At 47.8% G+C, this 16,247-nt stretch overlaps 1 protein-coding gene across 2 annotated transcripts in view; it reads right to left on the bottom strand.

Moving 5' to 3' along the window:
- Positions 1-16,247, bottom strand: part of MAML3 (mastermind like transcriptional coactivator 3) — a 389,550-nt gene that overhangs the window by 101,490 nt on the left and 271,813 nt on the right. The window lies entirely within an intron of this gene.

Here is a 16,247-nt window from a genome sequence, read left to right as displayed (position 1 = left end):
CGATGGAGGAGGAAAGGGAACCCGCGGTGGGGGTGGGGCGGGGCGGCGGCGGTCGTCTCCCGGTTCCCTGAAGCAGGAGAGTCTATTTACTTTCCCCGCCTGCACATTTGCATGTTAAAAAGCTGCAGCGCCTTTGTGGGCAGGATTTATCTGGGCTGCATTTTCTACTTGACAGAGCAGAGTGCCGGGCGAGGACTCTCCGTAAAGGAGAAAGCAACGTCCAGCCGCCTCCCCTCCCCCCCCCATCTTTTTATGCGACAGTCCCCTCTCTCCAACAGAGCATCAGGGAGGCCAGGGTGGGGTTTCTGCGACGCTGTGCTGAGTGGTGGCGGGTGGCACCGGGCAGATCGCCCCTCCGCGTGGGCTGCCAGGCGCGGTGCCGCCAGGGCCCCTCCACACGCAGAAAGACAATTTCAGCGCGAGGTACAAAACACATCTCTCATCACGTCACTGACCTAAATATAGACAATGACTTCAAGGGGGGAAAGTTGCACACCCTCTTATACCCGCAAATGCCGCGGAGCTCTTCAAACAAGCCCTGGCGGCGAGGAACAATAGCTGGCCAGTCTGATGGGAAGGGGGCTGGAGAGAGGGGAGTTCTGGAAAGATGGCTGTGATCCGGCCATCGCAGTTCCTCAGCGGCACATCAATCCTCATTTGTAACCGGGGCCGGATGTCGCTTTGCATGGTGTTGGGTCCTTCGCCTGCTTTTCCATGGGGAGCCCAGCGGAGGAGGGGAGCAAGGGGCGCGAGCCCTGGGTCTCCCAGGCTAAGCGCGCGCTTCTTCGCCAGGCAGGGCAGGTCTCTGATGCAGAGAAAGGGGCCTCCTGATGAGAAGCCATCCCTTCCCATCTGAGAAGAGCCTGCCGTCTGTTTCTTTGTTGCTCCGGAGCAGGCTTCCCCAGCAGCCACGTTTAGCCACGCCTCACCCCACCCATCCTCTCTAGCATCCCGGGTCAATGCCCTTTTCCTTCCACATCATTCTAGGGCCTAGGCAAAACCTTCCTAAAACGATGGCAAGCCGGTGTGGGCTAGCTCACTGGTTAAGGCCACGAGGGGTATCAGGCAAGTATAAGCTCTCCCGGTATGAACGTGCAGCTGGGTAGAGCTTTTTAATGCTGTGCTCATAATGTCACCGGACCAGACCCTTTCCATGAGGGGGTGGGTGGGGGGCCAGCACAGTCGGGACGTCCAAGTTCTTGACTCCCTCAGGAAAGAGAGAGTTTGAGTGAGCATGAAAGGAGTTTTATTCGGGTACAGAAAAAGAGGCAGGGACAGCTTTCTATCCTGCCTCAAGAAGAGTGCTTACCCTTTTATTAACTCAGGGATTATTCACCTGCTGGCTGAACAGAAAGGCCATATTAGAAGCTTTTATGAACACAAATCCCATAACCAGGGGCCCTGGGAAAGATCTCTGAACCAAACATTAAGTACGGATGGAACGTGTCCTCATCCTTTAGGACACAACTGTGGGCCATCAATCGCCGAGGAGAAGTCACACCTCTCTCACATATTTCCACGGCTCATCCCGTTTCCTCAGACAACTATCTGCATAAGAACAGCCTGCCCGGAGCCTCCCCGAGTTCACATAATTGCCTGCTGTTAGGGAAGCAGCCAGCGCTTCAGGCTTAAGCTGTCCAAAAGGCCCGCGTTCAGGCTGAAACACAAACTCGGGCTCTTCCGTGTTGGCAAAGCGTCCGCACGTGCAGCCGTCGGCTTGTTTCACAACAAGCGCATGCCCTCGCAGGAACACATCACACCATCACACAAAGAGCCCTGGCCCTTGGGAAAATAATAGCAGAAAATAACAGAAGGAGCCCATCTCCTACAAGAGGATAGAAGAGAGCGCAAGGCACCACTGCCAAGGAAAGCAAATAAAAGCAAGGGGAGAGCCCCAACAAGAGTCGAGAACAGAAAGCAAGCCAGAAGCTCCACCTAAAAACAAAGCCACGAAGAGAAGGGCTAACGCAGACCCGTGTGTGCCCAAGGTTAGTACCGTCTCTGAGCAAGTCATCTCCATGGCTTCCCTGGTGCTCACGGCTCTTCTAAAAAGTGAGACTGAATCAGAGCACAGAAAATAGGGAGCTGCGTGCTCTCAGAATTAAAGACACCCGAAGGGTGACTGGAAAAATGCCCTTGGATTTCAAGCACCAGTTTTAGGTTATCATAACCGGAGCCAGAATCTGGTCGCGCTGTGATTTGTAAGAGAACCCCAGCAATGCCCTTCACCAACGGACGGACTGCTAGTGGTGGCTTCTTAAAAGGACCTGGGGGTTGGGTTCAGGTACAGGTACTGGAGATCCTGACACGAACAGGAAAGTCTTTCCAGAAAGTTTGCTTCTTCTACTGAGTTTCAGCTTCCCTATGCAGAGCCTCAGAAATACACTCTCTGGGATAGGTGTGTGCAGTGAAAAATTACCAGGGACTAGAGGGGAAGAAATAGACAATAATTTGGTCAAGAATAAATATGCCCAGAGTCATTTTTTTTCCAATCCAATATCGTTGTTAATTAAGCATTTCCCAACCTATGCTGAGAATATGAACAGTAATCTAATACTATCCTACTCATTACTAATAAAACATATTTATGAAATGGAAATATAATGTGCCTATTTCCAAAATGTGGTTATAAATGACTTACTCTAAGTCACAATTTAAAATGGTTTGAGAAATGAGTCTTTAATAAAGAATTGATGAGGATGATGACTGCTGATAATAATTCTATTTGGTGAGATTATGTGGTTTGCTCTGGCAATTTGAGCTGAGGTGATTGCCTAAAAAATTACTGCAAGTAACTAATATAGGGAAATTTAATTGATGATAAATACAGCAGTGGTGTGTCAACTCTTGAAAAAGTGGGCATGTAATTGCAGAATCCAGCATGGTCTTGTCTGCTGATTACACTTCGTCATTACAGTGTTATTTGTCTGACATACCTGCACACAGTAGGGATTTAAAAGGTGTGACTAAGCATCTGTAATAATTCCTCACTGTGCATTCCTATATGCAATTATAGTTAATCATAAACCCATTAACATGTAGAGGAAAACAACTGTAATATGGCTTCGGATAGAGCCATCATGGTAGTTGTAACAGTTAGTTAGTTAGGTGGATGTTCTACATCAGGGGTCCTCAAACTACGGCCCGCGGGCCACATGCAAATACAAATATTGTATTTGTTCCCATTTTGTTTTTTTTTTTTTACTTCAAAATAAGATATGTGCAGTGTGCATAGGAATTTGTTCATAGTTTTTTTTTAAACTATAGTCCGGCCCTCCAACGGTCTGAGGGACAGTGAACTGGCCCCCTGTTTAAAAAGTTTGAGGACCCCTGTTCTACATGGTCAGAAAGCCTTGGCACTAGGACACCAGGATCGAGCCTGAGCTTTGTAAAGGGGGGATACATAAACCAAGCAAACCACTGAAGCTCACGTCTGCTCTTAGAGGCATCACTACATTAACAGGAAAGCATCATTTCTCTCTCTATCCTTTTGAACAAAGAGTTTTAGGCGGACTGCTAGACCTGAAGAACTGTCAAGTACACATATCATCTTATGGAATATTAGGCACTGTCCTGGACGGTAGGGTGCCACAGAGAAAAACCAAACCCTGACCATCAAGGAGTTGGAAGTCTAGGGAGGCCAAACAAATGAACCCCAGTTAAACCCCACATAGGTGATCAAGGTCAACAGCGGGCCAGAGAAGGTTTTGCAGAAGAGGCAACTCCCTTTTCCCCCCAAAGTATATTTTAATTGCTGATAAGTTATGGTCTTTATACTAAATAAATAAAAACACCCCAAAATACACATGGCATGTTTGCTTCCAGGGTTGGTTATGGGTGGAAACCCCCCAATGTGCCCCTCCCTCAGGATCCTGAAAGAGCTTCAACAGCTGAATGTCTTTTTATTCCTCACCAGGCATACTTTTAATTCTGTTTTTACTCTTCTGAACTCTGTCCATTTGTGCCTGCATTTTTCTTTTCCTTCCCCCCCACCCCATCTTATTGAGATATAACTGACATACAGTACTATATAAGATTAAGGTGCGCAGCATAATGATTTGACTTACATGTACTGTGAAATGATTCTCACAATAAGTCTAGCTAACATCCATCCCCTCATATATACGCAAAAAGAAAAAGAAATAGAAGTTTTCTCCTTGTGATGAGAACTCTTGGGGTCTCATCACCTTTCACACGCACCGCATAGCAGTGTAAACTATAGCCACCACGTTGTACGTTACACCCCTAGAACTTATTGATCTGATAACTGGAAGTTTGTACCTCTTTGACCATCTTCATCCAATCCCCTACCCCCTCGAAACACAAGTCTGATCTAAGATGTAATTCTTGCTTTAAACCTTAAAGGACCAGTAGAAGTTGTGAGTCAGATAAAGAATGGCCAAAGCCTCTGAGGCAGAGGAATAGCCTGTAAAGACATGAAGAGCATGTTGTTTGAGGAACTGCTGTGGCAGGTCCCAGAGGATGCACGAGGGAGGAAAAGTGATGAGGCTGTGAAGGTTGACACGGGGGCAGATGATGAAGCTGGATGACACAGCAGGGGGTCTGGATCCTCCTTGTGTAGTGATGGACAACCCCTGGAGGAATTCTGCGCTCTGTCGGTATTAGCGATCTGTATACTGGTGGGCAGGAAGAATGGCAATTACAAGGAAAAAAATCTTACCAGGCCAGGGGAGATAGATATTAACACCTGAATACACAGATTCACGAACACTAACTGCTCTTGTACTGTGCTTGGAAAACCTTGTCTAAATGTGGTTCATACGAAAAGATTTGAGGTTTTTAATTGATGTGATCACCTTTAGGCTGCAGGCAAGGTGTGATAATTTTTATTGAACTCTGCATTGGTCAAATGACATCTGGGATTTTATATATAGATCTGAGAATCTCATTTAAAAAAGATGTCAGTTATTATGAGCATGTCGGAAAGAGGACAAGCTTTGTGACAAAGGGTCAGATAATCACGCTAATATAAGGAATAGTAGAAGGAGCGGGCAATGTCTAAGTTGGGAAAGAGAGGAAGAGAAATATGAAAGCTTTTGTTCGTTCTCTAAAGGCTACGAATGGGATAGGTTTAACTTGTGTCACAGGAGAAGAACAAGGTGGAGGTGACATGGAGAGTGATTTCAGCTGATTGCAAGGAAGGACTTTCCAATCGTTCCCTATCCAGACAGTGAACACGAATGGCAAGCAGGGACTTGACAGCCATTCTGACAGAGTTCTGGAGGAGATTCCTGCTTTTGGTGAGAGGTTGCACTAGACGACCTTGACAATCCTTTCTACCCACAGATTCTATATAAAATGTCAACACATCCTGGCCTATCAACTGTCTATAATTTCAAATTAACCAATGATCCTGAGTAGTAAACACCTCTGGAAATCTAGTTTTTGTTAAAATAATCACCAACTATTTCTGTACCTTGTGGCGGTTTCTGAAGAGGTAAAAGAACAAGACAAGATCCTAAGGGCTCCCCTTTCCTCAAGGAGGCATGCAACACGATCCCATGGGCAACCACTGACTTCTTATGAAATTGGGGATTGATCCCAATTTGGCATTAATTAGGAAGCCAAAATTATTCAGAAATAAGGAAACTTGGAATGCATGCCGAGGATACAAAGGACTCCTTTGAGTTATGAAACCAAAACAGTAAGAGTGATATTGATAGAGAGCTTAGTGCATGTCAGGGACTCCACATTCTGGCTTCTGGACTATGAGGAGATTAGCTAAACACTGAGACATTTCTTTTCCCAATTTGTACCAATGACACACTCTTGATCACCAAAACCCTTCAGAGAATGGGGAAGTTTCAACTTTCATAAGCAAGGGGCAATCAATGAGGTCATGGTGAGGAGGTGTCCAATTACTCATTACTAAGGCAGTTAGAAGTATCAGATTCATGAACCAGAGATCCAGTTCCACCCATTATTTATTATAAAATCCTCAGGGTGAAAATTAACTTTAGACTGCTGGTTTAGTCATTTTTGAAAGCTTTAAGAAAGGTCTTGAGTTCCGTTTTTGGAAAAATAAAATCAACACTTAAATGGAAAATCTGAATTAACCCAATATTCTAAGATTCACTGACACCAAGTCCCAAACCCAAACCCAAAGCCCGATGACAACCTTCAGAACGAGACGCTCCTGCTCACCAGGTAAGTTTTCCCAGGTGATGCGCACACTGCTCCCTGCTTGTTGATAAAGGCATGTTACATAGCACCATCTTCTATCACTGACCAAGAGGATGGGGCCTTGCTGATGCCAGTGACCAATGAGAACCAGCTTCTCACCTGACAAAGGTACCAAATATATGGACACAACGGAGTGTAACCTTAGACCTGAGCTTGGATCCCCTTCTGTGTGTGGCCGAAGCTGAGATTCTGAGCATGTGGCCGGGAGAAAAAAAATCAATCAGACCAAACAGGAGAGCCTGAGCAACAAAGGCCGGCACCATCCCCGGGAGCTGATCCTACATATTTTAATAAGGATTGTTTTTCTCCAAATGTGAGGGAGGAGTTGGATGTAATTACTGTCTGTACCTCAAACAGTTAATACAGCAGGAATTTTGCCTGTTGTCTTACTAAACCTTCAGCCTCAAAAGTTAGGGTATAAAGAAGTTAATATTTAAATTTTTTTTTTTAAAGGGAAGACCTTCATATTAAGGCAAAACACGTAGAAAAGCAGAGGTCCATGTGATCGCATAATCTGTGCACACAAATGATGGTAAAGCTTGTTTGGCAATAAGTTTAAGTATCTGATACTTGTGCCCATCATCCCTCTGTGACCAGCATGGGCCCTTCCTCTTAAATTTTAAATAATAACCTTGGAAGAAGGGAGACACATCTCCTTTATTTCCAGCTAAGAAAAACAACAACAGGCCAGAGAGCATAACAGTAATTTATGATTTGCCTGGTGTATTATCATCCAGTAATAAGTGCAACCTGAAACTGCCAATTATCTTATAAGAGGGGTACCACCTTTTTTGCTGTGAATGACTACATCAGTAAGTGTAGGTTCAGCTCACCCACTTTTCGTCACGTTGCCAGCAGTTTTTCAGCAGCAGCAGAAATGAGCCAGGGCAGCACAGAGGGGAAAACAAAAACTGTCAAGACACAAACACTCAGTGTGCCCAGCCTCTGGCTCAGGAACCCAGAGAAGGGCCAGAGGAAGATGGAGAAAGAAAGGGTTGGCGGGGAGAACAGCGTGGAATCGCCTGGAGCAGGCAGTAGGTCACACACACGCGGTGCCCGGCAGCAAACTCAGTTTACAAAGAGACATCTGTTCCATTACTCCGATGCATTGTGGCTAATTACATCCTGGCCCGTCTGTGAAATGACAGCCACTTATTCTCCAGTGAACCGTAAAATCTGTACATGTTCGATTTGGGGAGTGGGCGAGCAGGGGAGGGGAGGGCGGGGTGGGTGGAAAGGGGAACAGCCAGGGGGGAAGAGAAAAGACAGGGGAAAACCCAAGAAATAACGCTTTTGACTGAGACATCACGGTCCTGGTGGAAGGAGTATGATGAGAAATAGTGTTTCAACTCTGAGTTCAGAGGCTCCAAGTCTAAGATGAAAGAATAGGTTCTCGCAGCTGTTGCTTTTCCTTGCTATTCAAAGACGAGAGTGCCCAGGGCTGGTCACTTCGAGTTCTCCATCATCACTACTGGGCTGTGGCTCAGGGACAAACCGACCTGCCCGTTTGCTGCCTTGCTGCCGTCTCCAGGGGCTTGTAAGCAGAGGCAGCTGGTCAGAGGGAACCAGGCTGAGGTTAGGATGGGGTGGGGGAGCGGCTCTCCCATAGGCTCTTTAGAGAAGCGGATGGCTGTATCCACACTCACACAGGGAGCCCTGGCGGGGTGGGGTAGCCTTCCAGAGTGGGAAGACATCTCCACCAAGGGTGTTTAAGAAGAGTCAGTGAAAGAAGCTGGGCGGGGTGGGGAAAAAAGATGCTCCCACTGCTCTCAGTTCACATTCAAACTCCTCCTAACAGAAGTCCCCAATCGCTAATGTAACCTGGTGACAGGTACAAGGAAAACAGAAATGGAAAGTGCCGCACACTGCCGGTGTGAAATGAGACTTCCACCCACTGTGGGTTTCGATGGGAAACTTATCTTCATTCCGGCACAAAAGCTTTCTGCCAGAGGATCCACACTGCCATTGGAGTCTGTATTAAACAACTGATGATATTATGGGTTTCGTGTGTGGTTAACCATCGATCTTTCTTCCCCTTGGAACAATGCTATCTTCTGTGGATCACAATTGCTGGCTTGAAAGACCTGGCGGCTCTCAGGAGGGGAGGGCCACCCCGCAGTGCCCGCTAGCTGCTGGCACTCCACACAGCCTGCTCTTGGACACCCAAGCGGCCACCCCTCCATGAGGCCTAGGCGTCCAGCGACTAGCCAGTGGCGTCTGGGATGCAGTGCTTTTTGAGCAGCATAGCACAGTGGGGCCGGCGTCAAAAGCAGACTCTGGGTTTGTCGGTCCTGGGCAGGGCCTGGGCTTCTCATTTCTAACAAGTTCCAAAGGAAAGGTCCCCAGACAGCAGCAAAGCTTGAAATATTCCGCCCAATACCAGCTGGGTTAGTGCGGGGGGCGAAGGGGGGGGAGTCGGGGGGCGGGGGAGAGATGGTGGAAGAAAGCAGGGTTCGTTGAACATGGGGTACTGCATACAATCATTCTGGGAATTTGTTTGAGTCAAAGTCATTTTAACACCTCCGTTGGCCACAGAGATCATCCACGGGTGACCACTCCTCTCTGGGGGCGAAGGGAGGGTGTTCAGTACGGTTAGAGGGAGGGGGAGAAACATGAAACGGGCTCTGATTTTATGTTTACTCTGAGAAGTTAATACTGTTCAGTTCACAAGGGGAAGGAAACTTGGCTTTCTGGTTGGGTGAGAAAGCTCCGGCCAAAGTCCCAGTTATAGGGACAAGGGAATAAGACCAGGGGGCCTCCCCTCTTCCGATGCGTGTGCTTGCAGAGTAATTTGGATTTAACGAAAGTTTAGCTAAAGTGAAAGTTTTCACTCAGAGCAGAGGCTAAGGGAGAGAGGTGACCCCTTCACCCCAGCTCAGAGACAGCCCATGTGTCAGCAGCGTGCACAGCACCCTCAGTGGCCTGTTTTGTACGTTTCTGTCCTGTGTAGGGAATGAGTGAGCTTTAGCTCATGCCTCAGGGTACCTGCTATTATGCCACAAATACTACGTGTTCAGTGAATGCTGCTGACTGACTAGAGATGCGTGAATTCAGCTTTCATTTATTATTTGAGGTGTCCTAAGACTGATGTTATTTCGGTCTTTGCCATATTCCTTCCAGACTCTGAATCTATGGGCTTCCACAGCGAACTATGACTAGCAAGTCCCCCCAGCAGTGGGTAGTAACATATAAACACCCAAGGTAATGTTCCACATCCACAGACTGGGGAAATTGTTTTAAGGCTGAAAGAAGCCTAGAAATTATCTAATTTGACCTCCCACTTTACCAGTGGGGACTGTCCCCATTTTTCCTCAATGACCTTTAGTCACCGAGGCTAAATAAGTAACTTGGGAGTATCAGCTCTTTGAGTTGAACCCAATTTTCCTAACTCTCATTTGGGAGTTTTCTCTCTCTCCCATCCTGCTCTCTCTCACCCAGAGTCTAATATAACTTTTCCAAAGAGGCCCTTCAGTTCCCTCGTACAATAACAAAAGAATCAAATGTTATTTCCACAAAGAAGGAATTTCTTGTGGCTCAAAGAAGCAAATCCAAATGCAAAGGTTATAAGAAAGCATTCCACCCATGTAATGGAAAAGAGAATAACCTTATAATTCAGGAAGCTGACATGCAGGAACACGTTTTTATGCTCCCCCCCCCCCCGAAGTTGTAAAGGAGCCCTGGGTGAGGGGACCTGGGGGGCTATGCCAGAGGGTGCTATTGGGGTTCTGCAAGAGAGCAGACCCCGGGAACCTCATCAGGGAAGCCAGTGAACGTGGTGCACCACCGTGGCCCTGGCTCTCTACATGGCTGAAGTGCCAATGAGAAGACAAGACCCATCGTTCTGTCTCTGTCCTTCACAGTAGTTTCTACAGATACACCACATTAGAAAATGCACCAAAGTAAAAAGCAGGTAAATACATATAGGAGAAAAAAGGTGTTATAGAGACCAGACATCTACATTTCAGCCACTCAATCAATTTGTCTGCTTTACACTCCTCCTGTCTGCCAGCCCATCAGTAACAGGAAAGAAATCCAGCAAGGACAGTTGGGGGAAATGCTTGACTACAATGAAATCACAGACCTATGCAGTCTAAGGTTACATCAGAAGGGGTTAGGTTGGGGATAGGAAATGCCCTCAGAGGGTTGTTATGAGAACTATTTCCAACTCAAAGAAACAATGATGCTCATCCTTATTCAGTTATCAACTTCTGCTGTCTTAATGCCATGTTCAAGGGTGGTCAGATTACCAATTAAAAACGGAATAGCACAGCCCCAGCAAGCAAACCCCAGGAGTGCTGGGGGCCCTCCTTTGGTAGCGTGATAAGGGGCTCTTCTCAGCTTCCTGGCACCTGTGCACATCTCCAAAGGCCGAGGAACAGGGAGAGCAGGGACTCACTTTATTCTTGGTGGAATTGATCATTACTCTCACTTACAAAACAACACTGTCCTTATTGTGATTCAACTGTTTCTCCAAGAAGGTAGGACGAGCTTACAGACCTTTCATTTGCTAAAGAGTTACTAACCCCAGCATCATCCCTAAAGCAATCTCTTTTCCCACAAGCCCACAGTTCTGCTCTTCTTGGATAAGGGGAGGCACTTTCTCCTCCATCACACTTGGAATCCTATATAATAAAGAGCTAATATGCTAATTAGATCGAACAGCAGAACGACCTTCCGGACGAAGCTGGGGCTGCGAGGGCCGAGCCCCTTGCACGAATTTTGTGCATTGGGCCTCTAGTTATTTTATAATGCTATTAATTGTAAAGATAATAAACACTATGCTGGCTGAATAAAAACCACAGTGTTTGTTTGTATTAGATGAAACGGATGGAGGATAAGCTGACAGAGAGACCTGTCCCTGTTAGTTTACACTCCCATAAGGGCACAGGCTGGAGTTGGGATACCTTTTTCTAGATCTTCATTGTGGGAGGCTGCCCTGTGCATGTCTCTCTAACAAGGCTCCCTCTGTTGGGTTTCAAGCTCCTCTTAATACTGATATGAGCATGTATGTGAATCTACTCTTCATTTTTCAACCAGGCACTAGATTTTGAACTTTCTTTTTTTGTGTGTTATTTCTGAGAAAACATTGCATTTCAGCAATATGTCCCCACCTCCCCTGTAGACAGCCCCTCCTGTCTAGTGTCATTTTGAGTCTAATTTGGGGGTGGATAGTATCCATTAGATGTTGTTCAATCCTTCCTTTATACCTCTGCTTTGTCCATTGACTAGTTTGGGAAAAGCAAGACATCTTTCTTAGAAAAAGGAATCTTCAGCTCAGAAAAATGCATTTCTGAGAAAAAGAAATTCTGCAAGTGTTGCTGTTCAGATCCCCGAATCAAACATTTTTATTCCTGGTTCTTCTATTCATTTGCCTTTTCCATTCATTCTCTTATGAAATGGGTGCATTGTGTAAATTTTCTGCAGGAAAAACGATGTTCTGTTAGGCTTAGGACAAGATACTGTTTTGCACATTCTAGTTCCTTTCACAATAGAACAGAAAAACTACTATTGTTATTATTGAACACTAATTGCCACTTTCAAAGCATCCCCATAGGTTCAAGATGTGGTATGCGCCTGTCTTCCTGGCTTGTAATAGTGACGTGGCTTGCTTGGCTGCCCGACGCAGTGTCAGTGACATAGCTCTCAACAGACTTCTGAGGTCTTCTCTTCTGACCTGGTGCCAAAGTCACTTAGAAACATTCACCCTCAAAAATTCAGGTGGGCTAAGTGCCGAGCCTTAGCCACATCCTCAGTAAAACCAAAACAAGTCTTTCAGGACAGCAGAGATATGAGATCTGGAAGCCAGGTGGCTTGCACATCTGCAAGTCTGGCTTGAGGACACTACTGCCATCAAGGACCCGCTGGCATGGTTCCTCGTCAGAGCAGTCTGCACCCCACACTGGCCCCTCCCAACCCTATAGGGATGAGGTCTGTTTGCAGAGTCAGACAGAGGCCTGGGGTCCTCAGCTGGCACAGAAAGTTCATCGCCATCCACCATCACACACATTGGATCCTACACGCGCAGGGGGGGTCAAGGGCTAACGCACCCCGGAGGACACTCCTTACCAGGATGGCGGCAAAAAATCAATTGCTTTTGGCCTGTGGCCCACACTTTTTCGAGTACAGGCAATCACCAACTAGCTCATCTTCTGCACACAGCGCCCCGTGCTAATCCAACAGCTGTATTCTTTTCTAAAATGGAGGCACTGTCACCAGCATTCCTCGGACACCCCCTCCAGGGGACCCACGCTGGCAGCAGATCTGCAGAGCCTGTGTGTACACCCAGCGTGTGTTTCCCGTCCCACCCTACATTGTTTGCTGAAATAAATATGGAAATAAGGCTGAGCAAGACAGCCAAGCCAGCCAAACTGAAATAAATTCATCACTCATGGGCTCTCAAGGGAAGGAAACCGTGCATTTTTTTCTAAATGATTATTTCTGAAGCACTGAAGGAATGGCTATATCACTAATGAGGACTGTACGCCATGACGACTGATTATAAATGACCTGCAAAGAGACAAGGAGATGGTGGCTATGTTGGGGAGCCTGGGGGGAAGTGCCCGGCGGGGGGAGATGGGGGAGGAAGACTGCTGCTGCTGGTGGTGGGCAATGGAGATGAGGACCCAGAATCAATGCCCCCTGCTTTTGTGACCTAAACCCCAGGAAGAGTATGTGACTTATTCTGCATAAATTCAGGTGAATGGAAACACGCCGTAATCTCCCCCCGCCCCAAGAAAAAGACAGAAAAACATCTTGTACACAAGCCCTTAGCCAACCATGACCATCTTGCTGCTCCTGCGCCTGGAAGCGCTTGGCAGCATCCTGGCTGGGCCTTGGAGAAGACCTGGACGGAGACGGCAATGACAGGAAGTGACATGGAGCTGCTGAATGGTGCCCAGCCCCTGGCCCCTGGGACACTGCCTTGATGACCGTGTGCTGGGCACACAGGCAAACACAGTTCACGGGGGATCTCTCTCCAGAGCAGCTGGTAAATCCCAGGTCAGCCGCCCCGACAATGGCCTTGCAAACTGGGTAGCCTAATGCTTGGGCAGGAAGAGCCTTGCTGATCCTGATAAAACGTCTCGGAGCTCTGAGAGCCAGGGCACTATCCTGTCACATGATGTGCTTCAGGCACAACCCAGTAAGAAGCATTCAGACAGAAGAACCCCTGCACCATTTCAGCGGCAGCAGCTGGAAGAAAGGGCCTGACAAAAGATATTCCAGCCTCCACGGGCAAGGGCAGAACGAAGTGGTAGCTGCTTTTTAAATGGGTACATTGTTTAACCCAAGGAAATGCACTAATTATCCTCACACCCCCATGGAAAGGTGGCGGTGGGACGGGGCTTCTGCAGCCTGTCAGAGAAGCTGTGACAGGGCATGAGATGCATGAGCGATGGGTGGCGGGGCCTGAGGTTCCCTGTATAGGGAGATGGCTGCGCTGCCTGCCTGTGTGGCCAGCCTGCCACGCACAGTTCTTACGGGGCCGCACAGGCAGCTCCTCCCCTGCCACGTGCGCTCCTCTGCATGCTCATTAAGGGTAGAAGGACGTGCGGATGCTGCAAGAGGAAGGCCTGGGCTCCCTCTCTCAGCACTCTCGCTGTTCGAGGTTATCAGCAGCAACTGGTCTGATCCAGTGATTGCACAAGGAACCCCGAATTCTGGAAGAGCACCCTCCACTTGTGAAACGTCTAAAGGGATAGTAACTCTCGCACAAAAGATATGTGGCTCCAAGGCCATCCTCACGACACAGGGAGGAAAGCGGAGGAAACAAACCACTAAGTGTCAAGTTCCACTCCACTGACTTCCGCCTCTCAGCTGCCTTGGCTGTGGCAAGAAAGACACGTGCATTTTGCTGGGCAACAAAGAGCCCACGTTAGCAGAGAAAAGCAACACACCGAGGCAGGCGTTCCTTTTCTTCTTCACGGGAGTGAATGTTATCTCCAGACCTTTCTTTCTTCCTCTCATCTTCTCCATGTATGGTCAAAGAATAAACAGGGATTCTTCACTCCTCAGAACAAAGACAAGAATTAAAAGTCACCCATTCCAAGATGCAAGCTCCTTTGCCTGGCTGCTTCCAACAGGGGAGCAGAGAGAATCTTACCCATGCCGCCTCCCTCTGGGCGCCTCTGCGCTCTCTAATGAATCTGACCCCAGGCTGCAGCTCCAAGAGGGTGCAGCCGCGTGTCAGTGCAAACGGCTAAACCTAGTGTCGTGTCAAGTGGTAACAAGGCCACTGCTGGTTTTTTACAAGCGCGGTGCATGTAGCAGATAAAAACGAGCATCCTATCGCGGGCCTCCACAAGTCACACATCAACAGTGCGGAGAAACAATGCTTTGTTTGATAGGTGCTGCGTGGCGCCAGCGACAGGAAGTTAAATTTCTTACAGGCTTCCCATTAGCACCATGAAAAGGCCAGGAACAGCTGCATTAACAAAACCTTTCTGCATGTGTCCCCTGGTAAGCAGTCCAGAGCTTCCTGAGGGTCCCTCCAATAAAGAGAACTAATTACCCTCCACAGGGCCACCTGGGCTTGAGACAACCAGTGTCAGGAAAGGGCTTTGACAAACACATTTATTTGTCCAGGACCAAGTCCAGGGCCAGCCACTTCCATTCTTCCTGGTATCACAGCAGAGCCAGATGCACACGAAATCAATAAAAGGTCCCCGGTTCACTGCAGGCTGGGGCAGTACCTGCAGACAAGGCGTCCCGTGGGGGGGCGCGGCACTCACAGCCGCACACAGGACAGCCCTGCTCCTGCGCTATGAGCAGACACTGGGCCGCAGGAAGCTGAGAGGCTTGAGAGATGTCAAACAAGGATGGGGAGTCGAAAAGGAGAGAGATGGGTCTAGTGCTGCAAAGAACTTGCTTTATAATAGAGCAGGTAAGTATTTGTTGACATTATTATCCCCCATTTTATATAAAAGGAAACTAAAGTATAGAAGAGGTAAGTGACTGTAGCACACATCTGAAAAAAGAGAACTGGCGTTTACTGAGCACCTACTGTATATCAGACATTTTCACATACATTATCGAGTTTCATCATTTCCACGATCCTGGGAGGCAGGGCTTCTAGACACACACAGAGAAACACACACACACACACACACACACACACACACACACACACGGGCTGAGGACGTGAGGCTGGAGATGAATCAGCTTGCTCATGATCACCTCACCCGGGCTGGACTCGCCCTTTGACCTGTCTGGCTTTACGCCCCTGTGCATTCCGTTCTAGCTGCTCAGTGCCCCTGTGAGCATGGAGCTCATCCAGGGTGCCAGGGGTCTGGATACTCTGGGGGGTCCTGCATTGCTCTCCACAGCGGGGGGGGGGGGGGAGGGGGCCTGTGGGAGGCTTTCGGGCTGTCTGTCCTGCTCCGCAATGGAGCTCCAAAAGGTGAAGAGCGAGCCTCCCCTTGGGAGTGGAGGAGGCCTTCTTCAACTCCTTCTCCCTCCAAGGCAGCGGTTCCCAACCTGTGGTCTCGACCCCTGTGGCGGTCTAATGACCCTTTCACAGGGATCGCCTAAGACCATCCAGCATATCAGATATTTACATTACGATTCATAACAGTAGCAACATTACAGTTATGAAGTAGCAACGAAAATAATTTTATGGTTGGGTCACAACATGAGGAACTGTACCCTCTTAGTGCCAGGGAGCGCGATCACGCTCCTCCTGTCTTTTGCCAAAAGTGCCGGGAGCGCTATCAGCAATTTTTTTTTCTAGTACTTTATAATACAATCAGCAAACAACATATGTCAAAGATGAAAACAAATGTAGTAAAGGTTTCCTTAAGTTTTTGAATATGTAACTTCATTTACTTGCGATTCATAATTTTTTTCCTAAACTGCTGTAAAATCAGCAAAAATGCCTTGACAATCTTAGCATAGTTCCTAGGATATTGGTTGGCACTCAAAGGGTTAAAGGGCCAGAAGGTTGGGAACCACTGCTCTAAGAAAAAGGCAGGCCTAAGGCCATAGCTGGTGGCACCTGCTCCCCAAAGCTCTGTGTGTATCCAGTGACAACACGGCTCTGGCAATCA

The sequence above is a fragment of the Myotis daubentonii genome, chromosome 5 (genome assembly GCF_963259705.1).
Source record: "Myotis daubentonii chromosome 5, mMyoDau2.1, whole genome shotgun sequence".
In the NCBI taxonomy this organism is placed as follows: domain Eukaryota; kingdom Metazoa; phylum Chordata; class Mammalia; order Chiroptera; family Vespertilionidae; genus Myotis; species Myotis daubentonii.
This window is presented reverse-complemented; position numbering and strand designations above follow the sequence as displayed.